We start from the raw sequence: 17598 nt of genomic DNA, 5'->3' as shown, positions 1-17598 counted from the left end.
TGTAATATAATAGTCCTTGATTCTTAGAAGGTCTTTTACGTTTTTATATCATTCATAAAACCCTAATTGGTGAACGACCCAAGGAGCTTTCATCAGTGTTTTACCCCGGCTCTTAAACGCCTTTATTTATCTTTACTGCCTCGCCTTTCGATATCGACCCTTGTAAACTCCGCTTTCTCCACTTTCTTTTATGGCCTCATCAAGTTCCCTCATAATGTTAATGTTCTATCAGAACTCTGCATTTCCATGTTGATTTTTGATGGTTTGATGGGAATCTTTTACGGAAAGGAAATTAAACATATAATTTACTCATCTATAAACATTGTAACGTAATAAAAGCTACGAGGAAAAATAAATATAGATTATTGGCCGTCACGTATCCAAAGCTTCTCCGCTACAGCCAGATTCCCTGTGTCAGTTTACACCCCGCAGGTTGGAAAAAAAAAATAGCCAGGCTCTGACTGTTTGGTTCGCCTTTTTCAAAGCTTTTTCCACGCGGCCACACACAAGTTTTGATGCACAGTGGCGAGCAGAAGAAACTATTATCAATTCTGCATCAAAACCCACATGGAATTGTGCGGATATTGCTGCGGAATTTTCCAAGTGTTGTTTCAAATTCTGTCCGTGTGAAAGGGTGTGGAATCTAGCGCAGACTTTTATGCATGGACTCTGCCTATGAAAACCGCGGCAAAAATCTGCGAATTCCTACCGCAGGTGTGCAAATAATTAGCCACTGACACACATACGGATTTAGTCCTTTTTAATCCACAAATTTGAATGCGCAATTCCTGCCAACGGATTACATGTGGAAGTAACGCAGAATCTGCACACAGTTATGAAATCTGTGTTCGGAAACAATCCACGCCATTTAGGCTGCAGCGCAGAATCCCGTTGAGAGTAATGGGATGCAGATTTGCAGCGGAATTTAACCCTTTCCAACCCACTGTCTGACGTCTAAAGACATTCTGATTGAAGGCTGCACAGCTCTGATGTCAGAAGACGTCCGGCAGGGTATTCAAACTGTATATTACTGGCCGCTCTGTTGTCGGGGTGCCTCTCCAGCATGTCCCATACCGCAGTACTGGCTCTAGCCAACAGATGGCGTCATTGTATAATGGCAGAAAGAGAAAACCCCCTAGGAAACCCTGAATCCAAAATTGGATTGCAAAGGGTTAACAGGGAATGCTTGCTAATTCCGCAGCAAATATATGCCATGTGATCATAACCTTAGTGGCGTTTTTTTATGTGGCATCTTTGGGCCCCCTTGGACATCAGGGCCTGAGTGCGACCGTTACCTCTGAAAGGCCTAATGCTGCTACTGGTAGCAATATAGGTATTTCTACGACTCTAGTAGACTTGCTGCAAAACTACAACTCCCAGCATGTCCATATGCTGATTTAGAGCTGTAATGGCGGCCATATTGAACGTTAATCAGTGTTTCCAGAAGCAGAAAATGTACCTAAAAAGAAGCCTTAAAGGGGTTGTCCCGCGCCGAAACGTTTTTTTTTTTTTTTTAACCCCCCCCCCCGTTCGGCGCGAGACAACCCCGATGCAGGGGTTAAAAAAACAAACCGCTCAGCGCTTACCTGAATCCCGGCGGTCCGGCGTCTTCATACTTACCTGCTGAAGATGGCCGCCGGGGTCTGCTCCCTCCGTGGACCGCAGCTCTTCTGTGCGGTCCATTGCCGATTCCAGCCTCCTGATTGGCTGGAATCAGCACGTGACGGGGCGGAGCTACACGGAGCCGGCATTCTGCACGAGCGGCTCCATTGAAGAGAGCAGAAGACCCGGACTGCGCAAGCGCGGCTAATTTGGCCATCGGAGGGCGAAAATTAGTCGGCTCCATGGGAACGAGGACGCCAGCAACGGAGCAGGTAAGTAAAAAACTTTTTATAACTTCTGTATGGCTCATAATTAATGCACAATGTACATTACAAAGTGCATTAATATGGCCATACAGAAGTGTATAGACCCACTTGCTGCCGCGGGACAACCCCTTTAACTCTTAATTGTATATCACAATGACAAAGCCTACAATACATAGATAACATATGGAATATTTCCATCGCAGTGAACAGGTGACATAGGCTTCTAGCTGTAATATTGCGATCTCCTTTGGATGACATGACAGATCTTCAGATTTATGATTCCGAGTGGAAAGTTTCTATGGCAACTAGTTTTACAATAAAGTTGAATTACTTGCTGAACGCGGAAAATTACATTTTCTTATACGTCACCTCTAGAGATGAGCGAGCACCAAAATGCTCGGGTGCTCGTTACTCGAGACGAAATTTTCGCGATGCTCAAGGGTTCGTTTCGAGTAACGAACCCCATTAAAGTCAATGGGGCGACTCGGGCATTTTTGTATATCGCCGATGCTCGCTAAGGTTTCCATTTGTGAAAATCTGGGCAATTCAAGAAAGTGATGGGAACGACACAGCAACGGATAGGGCAGGCGAGGGGCTACATGTTGGGCTGCATCTCAAGTTCCCAGGTCCCACTATTAAGCCACAATAGCGGCAAGAGTGCCCCCCCCTCCCAAAATTTTTACTTCTGAAAAGCCCTCATTAGCAATGCATACCTTAGCTAAGCACCACACTACCTCCAACAAAGCACAATCACTGCCTGCATGACACTCCGCTGCCACTTCTCCTGGGTTACATGCTGCCAACCCCCCCCCGCATGACCCAGTGTCCACAGCACACACCAAAGTGTCCCTGCGCAGCCTTCAGCTGCCCTCATGCCACGCCACACTCATGTCTATTTATAAGTGCGTCTGCCATGAGGAGGAACCGCAGGCACACACTGCAGAGGGTTGGCACAGCTAGGCAGCGACCCTCTTTAAAAGGGGCGGGGCGATAGCCCACAATGCTGTACAGAAGCAATGAGAAATATAATCCTGTGCCACCGCCATCAGCAGCTGCACACGTGGGCATAGCAATTGGGAACCCATGTGCCACACACTATTCATTCTGTCAAGGTGTCTGCATGCCCCAGTCAGACCGGGGTTTTTTATAAATAGTCACAGGCAGGTACAACTCCGCAATGGGAATTCCATGTGCACCCACAGCATGGGTGGCTCCCTGGAACCCACCAGCTGTACATAAATAAATCCCATTGCAGTGCCCATCACAGCTGAGGTAACGTCAGGTTTAATGCAGGTGGGCTTCGGCCCACACTGCATGCCCCAGTCAGACTGGGTTTCTTTAGAAGTGGACACATGCAGTTACAACTCCATGTGGACCGACAGCATGGGTGGGTGCCAGGAAGCCACCGGCGGTACATAAATATATCCCATTGCAGTGCCCAGCACAGTTGAGGTAATGTCAGGTTTAATGCAGGTGGGCTAAAAATTACTAGGATTACACTGTAGGCGAGGGCCCAAAAAGATTGGTGTACCAACAGTACTAATGTACCTCAGAAAAATTGCCCATGCCCAACCAAGAGGGCAGGTGAAACCCATTAATCGCTTTGGTTAATGTGGCTTAATTTGTAACTAGGCCTGTAGGCAGCCCAGTTAAAATAAAAATTGGTTCAGGTGAAAGTTTCAACGCTTTAATGAGAATTGAAACGTATAAACATTGTTTACAAAAGTTATATGACTGAGCCTTGTGGGCCTAAAAAAAAATTGCCGGTTCGGCGTGATTACGTGAGGTTTCAGGAGGAGGAGCAGGAGGAGGAGGATGAATATAATACACAGATTGATGAAGCTAAAAGGTCCCCGTTTTTGATGGTGATAGAGAACGATGCTTCCATCCGCGGGTGCAGCCTACGTATTGTTTAGGTATCGCTGCTGTCCGCTGGTGGAGAAGAGAAGTCTGGGGAAATCCAGGCTTTGTTCATCTTGATGAGTGTAAGCCTGTCAGCACTGTTGGTTGACAAGCGGCTACGCTTATCGGTGATGATTCCCCCAGCCGCACTAAACACCCTCTCCGACAAGACGCTAGCCACAGGACAAGCAAGCACTTCCAGGGTATACAGAGCGAGTTCAGGCCACGTGTCCAGCTTCGACACCCAGTAGTTGTAGGGGGCAGAGGCGTCACGGAGGACGGTCGTGCGATCGGCTACGTACTCCCTCACCATCCTTTTACAGTGCTCCCGCTGACTCAGCCGTGACTGGGGAGCGGTGACACAGTCTTGCTGGGGAGCCAGAAAGCTGTCAAAGGCCTTAGAGAGTGTTCCCCTGCCTGTGCTGTACATGCTGCCTGATCTCCGCGCCTCCCCTGCTACCTGGCCCTCGGAACTGCGTCTTCTGCCACTAGCGCTGTCAGATGGGAATTTTACCATCAGTTTGTCCGCCAGGGTCCTGTGGTATAGCATCACTCTCGAACCCCTTTCCTCTTCGGGTATGAGAGTGGAAAGGTTCTCCTTATACCGTGGGTCGAGCAGTGCGTACACCCAGTAATCCGTAGTGGCCAGAATGCGTGTAACGCGAGGGTCACGAGAAAGGCATCCTAACATGAAGTCAGCCATGTGTGCCAGGGTACCTGTATGCAACACATGGCTGTCCTCACTAGGAAGATCACTTTCAGGATCCTCCTCCTCCTCCTCCTCCTCAGGCCATACACGCTGAAAGGATGACAGGCAAGCAGCATGGGTACCCTCAGCAGTGGGCCCAGCTGTCTCTTCCCCCTCCTCCTCATGCTCCTCCCCCTCCTCCTCCCCCTCAACGCGCTGAGATATAGACATGAGGGTGCTCTGACTATCCAGCGACATACTGTCTTCCCCCGCCTCCGTTTCCGAGCGCAAAGCGCCTGCCTTTATGCTTTGCAGGGAACTTCTCAAGAGGCATAGCAGAGGAATGGTGACACTAATGATTGCAGCATCCCCGCTCACCATCTGGGTAGACTCCTCAAAGTTTCCAAGGACCTGGCAGATGTCTGCCAACCAGGCCCACTCTTTTGTAAAGAATTGAGGAGGCTGACTACCACTACGCCGCCCATGTTGGAGTTGGTATTCCACTATAGCTCTACGCTGCTCATACAGCCTGGCCAACATGTGGAGCCTAGAGTTCCACCGTGTGGGCACGTCGCACAGCAGTCGGTGCACTGGCAGATTAAACCGATGTTGCAGGGTGCGCAGGGTGGCAGCGTCCGTGTTGGACGGCGCACCTTTCGGAGCAGTACTGACAAGCGTGGGTAGCTTTTCAGAAAGCGCTGCACCACCAAATTAAAGACGTGGGCCAGGCATGGCACGTGTGTGAGGCTGCCGAGCTGCAGAGCTGCCACCAGGTTACGGCTGTTGTCACACACGACCATGCCCGGTTGGAGGCTCAGCGGCGAAAGCCAGCGGTCGGTCTGCTCTGTCAGACCCTGCAGCAGTTTGTGGGCCGTGTGCCTCTTCTCTCCTAAGCTGAGTAGTTTCAGCACGGCCTGCTGACGCTTGGCCACCGCTGTGCTGCCACGCCGCGCGACACCGACTGCTGGCGACGTGCTGCTGCTGACACATCTTGATTGCGAGACAGAGGTTGCGTAGGAGGAGGAGGAGGAGGAGGAGGAGGAGGAGGAGGGTGGTTTAGTGGAGGAAGCATACACCGCCGCAGATACCAGCACCGAGCTGGGGCCCGCAATTCTGGGGGTGGGTAGGACGTGAGCGGTGCCAGGCTCCGACTCGGTCCCAGCCTCCACTAAATTCACCCAATGTGCCGTCAGGGAGATATAGTGGCCCTGCCCGCCTGTGCTTGTCCACGTGTCCGTTGTTAAGTGGACCTTGGCAGTAACCGCGTTGGTGAGGGTGCATACAATGTTGCGGGAGACGTGGTCGTGCAGGGCTGGGACGGCACATCGGGAAAAGTAGTGGCGACTGGGAACCGAATAGCGCTGGGCTGCCGCCGCCATCATGTTTTTGAAAGCCTCCGTTTCCACAAGCCTATACGGCAGCATCTCCAGGCTGATCAATTTGGCTATGTGCACGTTTAACGCTTGAGCGTGCGGGTGCGTGGCAGTGTACTTGCGCTTGCGCTCAACCACTTGCGCTAGCGACGGCTGGACGGTGCGCTGAGAGACATTGGTGGATGGGGCTGAGGACAGCGGAGGTGAGGGTGTGGGTGCAGGCCAGGAGACGGTCGTGCCTGTGTCCTGAGAGGGGGGTTGGATCTCAGTGGCAGGTTGGGGCACAGGGGGAGAGGCAGCGGTGCAAACTGGAGGCGGTGAACGGCCTTTGTCCCACCTTGTGGGGTGCTTGGCCATCATATGCCTGCGCATGCTGGTGGTGGTGAGGCTGGTGGTGGTGGTTTCCCGGCTGATCTTGGCGCGACAAAGGTTGCACTCCACTGCTCGTCGGTCGTCTGCACTTTCAGTGAAAAACTGCCAGACCTTTGAGTACCTCGGCCTCTGCAGGGTGGCATGGCGCGAGGGGGCGCTTTGGGAAACAGTTGGTGGATTATTCGGTCTGGCCCTGCCTCTACCCCTGGCCACCGCACTGCCTCTTCCAACCTGCCCTGCTGCTGCACTTGCCTCTCCCTCTGAAGACCTGTCCTCAGTAGGCTTAGCAAACCAGGTGGGGTCAGTCACCTCATCGTCCAGCTGCTCTTCCTCCGAATCCTCTGTGCGCTCCTCCCTCGGACTTACCTCAATTACTACTACCTGAGTGATAGACAACTGTGTCTCATCATCGTCGTCCTCCTCACCCACTGAAAGCTCTTGAGACAGTTGCCGGAAGTCCCCAGCCTCATCCCCCGGACCTCCGGAACTTTCCAAAGGTTGGGCATCGGTCATGACAAACTCCTCCGGTGGGATAGGAACCATTGCTGCCCATTCTTGGCAGGGGTCCGAGAACAGTTCCTGGGAGTCTGCCTGCTCCTCAGAATGTGTCATTGTAATGGAGTGAGGAGGCTGGGAGGAAGGAGGAGCAGCAGCCAGAGGATTCAGAGTTGCAGCAGTGGACGGCGTAGAACTCTGGGTGGTCGATAGATTGCTGGATGCACTTTCTGCCATCCACGACAGGACCTGCTCACACTGCTCATTTTCTAATAAAGGTCTACTGCGTGGACCCATTAATTGTGAGATGAATCTGGGGATGCCAGAAACATGCCTCTCTCCTAATCCCGCAGCAGTCGGCTGCGATACACCTGGATCAGGAGCTCGGCCTGTGCCCACACCCTGACTTGGGCCTCCGCGTCCTCGCCCGCGTCCACGTCCTCTAGGCCTACCCCTACCCCTCAGCATGGTGTATTACCAGTAGTGCAGAAACAGAACGCTGTAATTAAATGTGCCGCTTATTGGCCTGTGGTTGGAGGCTGACCTCGCTTACGGAACGCACAGCAGAGCCAGGAAAGAATTTTGCGCAAGCCTGTAGTGAGACGTAGGTGCGTATGACTCAGCTAGTGGAATTCACAGCGCTGAAGCAGTCAAGTGGCCAAACGCCACTAGTAGGCCTTAAGTATTTTGCTTCTATTTTTTGAAAGGCTGAGCTCAGACAGCAGACAGATACTGTAGGCAGCGTATATATGTATACTGTTTCCCTGTGGACGGGATGACGGCAGTGATGTAACGGGCAATGCAGAGCCAGGAAACAGTTTTGCGCAAGCCTGCTGTAACACTTAGCTGCGTTTTAATTAGGACTACTACCCCCAGCAGACACGCAGTACACTGAGGACGGTCACAGGCAGCCCAAATATAGTTTTTTTTCCCAAATTTGTTTGAAATAGCGCACTGCCTATATAGACAGTATATGTCTTTCACCTTTCCCACTGTCCCTGCCTCATCAGTACTGGCCCTATACTATGTAAAATTACTGCAGACTGTTTCCCTGTGGACGGGATGACGGCGGTGATGTAACGGGCAACGCAGAGCCAGGAAACAGTTTTGCGCAAGCCTGCTGTAACACTTAGCTGCGTATTAATTAGGACTACTACCCCCAGCAGACACGCAGTACACTGAGGACGGTCACAGGCAGCCGAAATATAGTTTTTTTCCCAAATTTGTTTGAAATAGCCCACTGCTTATATAGACAGTATATGTCTTTCACCTTTCCCACTGTCCCTGCCTCACCAGTACTGGCCCTATACCATGTAAAATTACTGCAGACTGTTTCCCTCTGGACGGGATGACGGTGGTGATGTAACGGGCAACGCAGAGCCAGGAAACAGTTTTGCGCAAGCCTGCTGTAACACTTAGCTGCATATTAATTAGGACTACTACCCCCAGCAGACACGCAGTACACTGAGGACGGTCACAGGCAGCCCAAATATAGTTTTTTTCCCAAATTTGTTTGAAAAAGCCCACTGCCTATATAGACAGTATATCTATTTCACCTTTCCCACTGTCCCTGCCTCACCAGTACTGGCCCTATACTATGTAAAATTACTGCAGACTGTTTCCCTCTGGACGGGATGACGGCGGTGATGTAACGGGCAACGCAGAGCCAGGAAACACTTTTGCGCAAGCCTGCTGTAACACTTAGCTGCGTATTAATTAGGACTACTACCCCCAGCAGACACGCAGTACACTGAGGACGGTCACAGGCAGCCCAAATATAGTTTTTTTTCCCAAATTTGTTTGAAAAAGCCCACTGCCTATATAGACAGTATATCTCTTTCACCTTTCCCACTGTCCCTGCCTCACCAGTACTGGCCCTATACTATGTACAATGACTGCAGACTGAGGACGCAATGCTCTGCACGCCCGATATACAAAAAAGAAAAAAAGGTCAACACTGCTAAAAGCAGCCTCAACAGTACTGCACACGGTCAGATGTGGCCCTAAGAAGGACCGTTGGGGTTCTTCAAGCCTAAGATAACTCCTAACGTTCTCCCTATAGCAGCAGCAGCATCAGTAGCACTTTCCCTGATCTATGTCAGAATGCATCTGTGGCGAGCCGCGGGCGGGGCAGAATTAAATACTCGGGTGACACCTGATCTCCCCAGCCACTCACTGCAGGGGGGTGGTATAGGGCTGGAACATCATAGGAGGAAGTTGTAATGCCTTCCCTGTCTTTCTATTGGCCAGAAAAGCGCGCTAACGTCTCAGAGATGAAAGTGAAAGTAACTCGAACATCGCGTGGTACTCGCCTCTAGTAACGAGCATCTCGAACACGCTAATACTCGAACGAGCATCAAGCTCGGACGAGTACGTTCACTCATCTCTAGTCACCTCTTGATTATAAATGCGGCATTTCTCTAAATAAGTGCGAGAGCTCTATGTGTGAAACACAGCAACGAAATGGATCATATAGGTTCTTTTTTACTAATTAAAGCGAAATACTGAAACATATTTAGTACATTTTTTTTAAGGCGGATATCTTGCTGCAGCAATTCTTATTACGTTTACTATTAACGATAGAGTCAACGCTCCCAAGTAGCTTAGTAATGGTGATAAACATTAATTATATAGAATTTATTTACTAGGAACAAAACCACTATAAGGCTGCATTCACATGACCGTATATCGGCTCGGTTTTCACGCCCAGCCGATATATGTCATCTCTCTCTGCAGGGGGGGAGGCTGGAAGAACCAGGAGCAGTGCTCTGAGCTCCCGCCCCCTCTCTGCCTCCTCTCCACCCCCTCTCTGCCCCTCTGCACTATTTGCAATGAGGAGAGGCGGGGCGGGGCAAATTCTCAGAAATTCTCCCCACCCCGCCTCCTTTCATGGTGGAGAGGGTGGAGAGGAGGCAGAGAGGGGGCGGGAGCTCACTTACTGCTCCTGGCTCTTCCATCCTCCCCCCCCCCCCCTGCAGATGAGGACACCGTATATCGGCTCGGTTTTCAGCCGTTCGTCTGAATCCAGCCTAATAATGCCCCCTATGTACAGAAATATAAAAATACTATAATACTGCCCTCTATGTACAAAAATATACCTACTATAATACTGCCTTCTATGTACGAGAAATAACTACTATAATACTGCCTTCTATGTACAAGAATATAACTACTATAATACTGCCTCCTATGTAAAAGAATATAACTACTATAATACTGCCCACTATGTACAAGAATATAACTAGTATAATACTGCCTGCTATGTACAAGAATATAACTGCTATAATACTGCCCCGTATGTACAAGAATATACCTACTATAATACTGCCTCCTATGTACGAGAATATAACTACTATAATACTGTCCCTATGTACAAGAATATAACTACTATAATACTGCCTCCTATGTACAAGAATATAACTACTATAATACTGCCCCCTATGTACAAGAATATAACTACTATAATACTGCCCCCTATGTACAAGAATATATCTACTATAATACTGCTCCTATGTACAAGAATATAACTACTATAATACTGTCCCCTATGTACAAGAATATAACTACTATAATAGTGCCCACTATGTACAAGAATATAACTACTATAATACTGCCCCCTATGTACAAGAATATAACTACTATAATACTGCCCACTATGTACAAGAATATAACTACTATAATACTGCCTACTATGTACAAGAATATAACTACTATAATACTGCCTACTATGTACCAGAATATAACTACTATAATACTGCTCCTATGTACAAGAGTATAACTACTATAATACTGCCTCCTATATACAAGAATATAACTACTATAATACTGCTCCTATGTACAAGACTATGACTACTATAATACTGCCCCTATGTACAAGAATATAACTACTATAATACTGCCCCTATGTACAAGAATATAACTACTATAATATTGCCCCTATGTACAAGATTATAACTACTATAATACTGCCCCTATGTACAAGAATATAACTGCTATAATACTGCCTCCTATGTACAAGAATATAACTACTATAATACTGCCCCTATGTACAAGAATATAACTTCTATAATACTGCTCCTATGTACAAGAATATAACTACTATAATACCGCCCCCTATGTACAAGAATATAACTAGTATAATACTGCCCACTATGTACAAGAATATAACTACTGTAATACTGCCTACTATGTACAAGAATATAACTACTATAACACTGCCCACTATGTACAATAATATAACTACTATAATGCTGCTCTCTATGAACAAGACTATAACTACTATAACACTACTCCTATGTAAAAGAATATAACTACTATAATACTGCCCCCTATGTACCAGAATATAACTACTATAATACTGCTGCTATGTACAAGAGTATAACTACTATAATACTGCCTCCTATATACAAGAATATAACTACTATAATACTGTTCCTATGTACAAGACTATAACTACTATAATACTGCCCCTATGTACAAGAATATAACTACTATGATACTGCCCCTATGTACAAGAATATAACTACTATAATACTGTCCCCTATGTACAAGAATATAACTACTATAATACTGCCCCCTATGTACAAGAATATAACTACTATAATACTGCCCACTATGTACAAGAATATAACTACTATAATACTGCCTACTATGTACAAGAATATAACTACTATAATACTGCCTACTATGTACAAGAATATAACTACTATAATACTGCCCTCTATGTACCAGAATATAACTACTATAATACTGCTCCTATGTACAAGAGTATAACTACTATAATACTGCCTCCTATATACAAGAATATAACTACTAGAATACTGCTCCTATGTACAAGACTATGACTGCTATAATACTGCCCCTATGTACAAGAATATAACTACTATAATACTGCCCCTATGTACAAGAATATAACTACTATAATATTGCCCCTATGTACAAGATTATAACTACTATAATACTGCCCCTATGTACAAGAATATAACTGCTATAATATTGCCTCCTATGTACAAGAATATAACTACTATAATACTGCTCCTATGTACAAGAATATAACTACTATAATACCGCCCCCTATGTACAAGAATATAACTAGTATAATACTGCCCACTATATACAAGAATATAACTACTGTAATACTGCCTACTATGTACAAGAATATAACTACTATAATACTGCCCACTATGTACAATAATATAACTACTATAATGCTGCTCTCTATGAACAAGACTATAACTACTATAACACTACTCCTATGTAAAAGAATATAACTACTATAATACTGCCCCCTATGTACCAGAATATAACTACTATAATACTGCTCCTATGTACAAGAGTATAACTACTATAATACTGCCTCCTATATACAAGAATATAACTACTATAATACTGCTCCTATGTACAAGACTATAACTACTATAATACTGCCCCTATGTACAATAATATAACTACTATGATACTGCCCCTATGTACAAGAATATAACTACTGTAATACTGCCCCTATGTACCAGATTATAGCTACTATAATACTGCCCCCTATGTACAAGAATATAACTGCTATAATACTGCCTCCAATGTACAAGAATATAACTACTATAATACTGCCCCTATGTACAAGAATATAACTACTCTAATACTGCCCCCTATGTACAAGAATATAACTACTGTAATACTGCTCCTATGTACAAAAATATAACTACTATAATACTGCTCCTATGTACAAGAATATAACTACTATAATATCGCCCCTTATGTACAAGAATATAACTACTATAATACTGCCTCTATGTACAAGAATATAACTACTATAATACTGCTCCTATGTACAAGAATATAACTACTATAATACTGCTCCTATGTACAAGAATATAACTACTATAATATCGCCCCCTATGTACAAGAATATAACTACTATAATACTGCCCCTATGTACCAGATTATAGCTACTATAATACTGCCCCCTATGTACAAGAATATAACTGCTATAATACTGCCTCCAATGTACAAGAATATAACTACTATAATACTGCCCCTATGTACAAGAATATAACTACTCTAATACTGCCCCCTATGTACAAGAATATAACTACTATAATACTGCTCCTATGTACAAGAATATAACTACTATAATACTGCTCCTATGTACAAGAATATAACTACTATAATATCGCCCCCTATGTACAAGAATATAACTACTATAATACTGCCTCTATGTACAAGAATATAACTACTATAATACTTCTCCTATGTACAGGAATATAACTACTATAATACTGCCCCCTATATACAAGAATATAACTACTATAATACTGCTCCCTATGTACAAGAATATAAATACTATAATACTGTCTCCTATGTACAAGAATATAACTACTATAATACTGCCCCTATGTACAAGAATATAACTACTATAATACTACCCCCTATATACAAGAATATAACTACTATAATACTGCTCCCTATGTACAAGAATATAACTACTATAATACTGTCTCCTATGTACAAGAATATAACTACTATAATACTGCCCCTATGTACAAGAATATAACTACTATAATACTGCCCCCTATGTACAAGGATATAACTACTATAATACTGCTCTCTATGTACAAGAATATAACTACTATAATACTGCCCTCTATGTGCAAGAATATAACTACTATAATACTGCTCCCTATGTACAAGAATATAACTACTATAATACTGCCCCCTATGTACAAGAATATAACTACTATAATGCTGCCTCCTATGTACAAGAATAGAAGTGCTATAATTTTGCTGCTAATGTACAGGGTTGGCCCTAGAAAAATAGCACACCTGCAAATCCGATACCACACTCTTCGGAGGAGGCTGTAGCCTCTTGCTGTCTATCTGGCTAAGTTTTGTCAGTCTGTGCGCAGTTTGTTTTTTTTTTGCTTTATTTAATGCTATTTAGTCTTTGTGTGCAAGTCAGAACTTTAAGTGCGTAACGGATCAATAAAGGAAATGCAAGTGGCCTTCGTTGACAAGTTTCCAAGTACAAATCACCTGCAAAACGTATTCACAGCTTTGTTCAGAAACGGCACCAAACTGGGTCTGTGGCAAGCATGAACAAACCCCGGCCCTAATTAGCCAGGATGTCCGAAGCTGTCTGCGACATTTATTGTGTGATTGTTCTCAGACCTAGTCATCTTGTTGATGTGATGCCTTGTAGATGACATTTATTAGCACAGCGTTTCCCAACAGGCGCTGCGTATTTTGACTCCGTGTCTTCTGTTGAAATGCTGCGGATTTTGTAGCGGATATTTTTGCTACGGCACATCCATGGCATTTCTGCTATGAGTGAACATACCCCAAGGGTGGATCCACACGTGGCCCATTTGCTACAGAATGTCTACAGCGGATATTGTACAGCTGATCAGCAGCGAAAAGTCAGCCCCAAAATTCAGGACATTTGGTGCGGGCTTTATTGCATATTTTTGTGCAGAATTCACCCCTCAACAAAAAGATGTGAAATCTGTAGTGGAAACTGCCAAAAAAAATGGTAAAAGGCAGCAGAATTAAATTCCACGCTGCTTGTGAATTTCCGCATGGGATTTCTGTGGATTTTTTCCACAGTTTGAGGACAAGATTTTTAAAATGTCATCTCTGATGTTACTGTAAATGCCACTGACCGTCCATGCGGAGGGTCCACACTGAAATTCCACAGCAAATCCTAGTTGTATGGACCCAGCCTAAAGGGGTTTCCAAGCAGCGCTGCCCATCGGGGTAAACCATGGTCGGAGCAAAAGCGCTGCCCCAACCCCTGTGTAACGACTGGCGGTCATAATTGCAGGCGGCGCTCTCACTGAATTCAGTGAGAGCTGTGCCTGTATTTGTAGGTGCGCCTGCTATTATGAGCGGCGTCCAATACACAGGGGTAGAAGCAGCGCTTCCGCTTCGATCCTAGTGTATTTTGGTGGGCTTTGCCTGGAAAACTATTTAATGTTAGCTAAGTGATTCCTAGCCTGGGAGCTGCGGCACGCCGGTTGAGAATCACTGCATAAGTGGATTGCAAATATCCCGCAAGTTTCCCAGCAAGTTGGTGTATCACCAACGATGTGTCAACGAGAACTGAAATCTCTGAACCTGAAACCATGTCAAAAAACATGTGAGCAGGACATAAAAGAGTGCAACAAAGCGAAATGCGTAAATTACTGTACGTGGTCGTTGACTATGATTGTTGGAGGACTTTTGGACCCATTGCTGTACTTTAAGACGGATGAAGTGTGGTTTAATGTATCAGATTATGTGAATTCACAGAATACAAGGTACTGTTCTATTACAAATCCCCACCCGACTCAGGAAACATCACTGCACAACCAGAAAATGGGCGTTTGGTGCACAGTGTCGGAACACGAATTGTGGCCCAATTTTCTTCAGATCAACCGTGAATACCGCAGTTTATCAGGACATGTTTGAAGAGTTTTACAGTCAACTAACGCCAGAAGAAAGAATGTTCTGCTTTTTCTAACAAGATGGAGCCACGTGGCGCACCTCCCGCAACTCACTGGCACGGGTTAATGTACTGTTTACGGAAGATCGAAGTGTGACCAGGGGGTTATGGTCACCACGTTCTCCAGACTTGTTCACATGTGGTTTTTATCTATGGGGAAATAAAAAGCAGAACGTGTACACCAATAATCAACTAATGTAAAACATCACGATCCCTATCTGCAGCATCACCGTTGAAGAGCTGCAGCAAGTATCAGCCAAGATGTTGCGATGAGCCCAGAGATGCATAGAAGTGAAGGGGGACTACTTACAGTATGTGAATAAATCACTAAAACTTGGGGAAAAAATCCACTAACTCGTTCTCCATGTTGCAGTATTGTAAGACGCAGGCTACTTTTATGTGACTCACCATATACAAGAATATAACTACTGTAATAGTGGACCCCTATGTGAAATAAACCAAACTGAGGTCTGTAAGAGAACAGCGCTCAGTAGAGATCAATACGCTTCGTCTCTCCGTAGAGTCATGCTGCGCCGTCTTCTGCGATTCTGAAGAGTTTCCTTCAAACTTTCTAATCTTTCCAATTGCGTTCTGATAAATGAGTCTAATAAAACAAGAGAAGACGCAGCAGCCGGAGAAGCGTCTTAATATAATTAATCTTCTGGTGGGTCACACTGTAAATAGAATATCCTCAAACACAAATGGGAAATTGATTAGATGCTCGGGCTGCAACATGTCTATCACAGAACATGATTTATAAGGGGGTCACCTGCAAGGTCACCGAAGAAAGTGATTTTTAAAGAGTCTCTCTAAGACCCCTCGCTTAGCATGGTTGTACTTAAAGGGACGATCCACAGATTCTGCTTCACATGCCAATTCATATATGAAATCACACCGGGGATACTTCCAGCATAGTAACGGTCTTCCCATTACTGGGTGACATCAGCCGATCTCTTTCAGGTTGTACGATCTGCTGAGGTCATCCTCTGGGCTACTTCCTGTTCCTTTCAATGTGATCTATGGCTATTTCCATCATCAACACTGAATGGCTACTTTATTAGAGTTCCCAAAATCCTAATGGATTAGAGCCATGATCGTGGAATGCAGCAAGAAATCTCGTGACAAGTTTTCAGTAGATCAGTTTCAGTGTAAATCCACATTAGAAGAGAAAAACCAACAATCTGAACAACTTCCAATGAGTCATCGGTACTAGACTAGCCGGGGCCACGATGGTGCTGCCAACCTCGTGGGTTTTCTTGTGTGGGGAGTATACGGAGAATGGCATGATCGAGGAAAACCTCCAGTGAATGGGAATCCTGTGGATGGAAACAACTTCCCACCAAAAGGGGTCAAAGGAGGATGTCAGGAATTGTTTTGAGGAACAGGTGCGGCATAAGCAAGAGCAGCCAAACAGAATGCTGGTGATCCAACAAACGTGTCCGAAGACAGAATTTGCCATTCCTTAGCACAGATGGTCTGTAACAGCAGATGACCAGTTCCAGCGCCATTGTATCTAAGAGAAACAGGTAAGACTCCAGAGGGCAGAAGAACTCAAAATTTGTATCACTGATCAGTGAAGAAACATCGCCTGGTCCGATGGATCCAGATCTCTGTTGCACCGTGCTGATTGGAGGGTCTGAGTTTGGCACAAGCAGCATGAATCAATGATGAATCAATTACCCCTTGCTGTCAAGATGGTGGAGGTGGAGTAATGGTATGAGGGAGGTTTCCTTGGCTCACCCTGGGTCCTCTAATACCTGTGAATGGACGTCATGATGAATTTGTTATGTTTCTGAAGGCCAAACTAGGTGCAACGCACTACTAGATCACTGTGTGTAATACGATTTTGAGTATTTCCGTTCCAGTAGAGATACGGCTATGTTGCCCCTCTGCTTTCTGCTATAGGAACCAAAGTGATCTTTACAGGTAATATGGGGCTAATGCCACAATTGCTGGGATTTCCCTAATCCTGAGAATTACGTTCTGTGGCCCCATCCCAGTTTTCCGTGCAGAGCGGTACTCCCAGTCACCAACAGTGCATGGACATGGAGCACAACCTTGTTCATCTGAATGGGAGCTTTGCTGTAGTTCCTGGTAGGGCCGATGACCGTGAGTAGCTCTGTGCAAGAAAAAAACATGAGGGGACCACTAGAACTTCATGTTCAAGATCTGTCGGAGTCTCAGCAGTAGGATCACCATCAATCAGAAGTGATGGCATATGCTAGTAATGTGTCATTACTTTTGCTAATGGGAATACCCCTTCAAGCAGATTTGACATTATTCAGGATCTTGGAAAAGCTAAAAGACAACCCGTATGGGAGCTATAATGGCAGTCAGGTTGGTTTTCATCCATCTTTCCCAACTGTATATGTACACCAGGATGTTAATAATCTTGCTAAGAGCAAAACAAGAAAAAGTGAAAAACGA

At 45.3% G+C, this 17598-nt stretch overlaps 1 protein-coding gene across 1 annotated transcript in view; it reads right to left on the bottom strand.

Moving 5' to 3' along the window:
• Positions 1 to 17598, bottom strand: part of LRRC7 (leucine rich repeat containing 7) — a 345019-nt gene that overhangs the window by 117362 nt on the left and 210059 nt on the right. The window lies entirely within an intron of this gene.

The sequence above is a fragment of the Eleutherodactylus coqui genome, chromosome 3 (assembly GCF_035609145.1).
Source record: "Eleutherodactylus coqui strain aEleCoq1 chromosome 3, aEleCoq1.hap1, whole genome shotgun sequence".
Taxonomy (NCBI): domain Eukaryota; kingdom Metazoa; phylum Chordata; class Amphibia; order Anura; family Eleutherodactylidae; genus Eleutherodactylus; species Eleutherodactylus coqui.
Note: the sequence above shows the minus strand (reverse complement) of the source record. Positions and strands in the feature narration are given on the sequence as shown.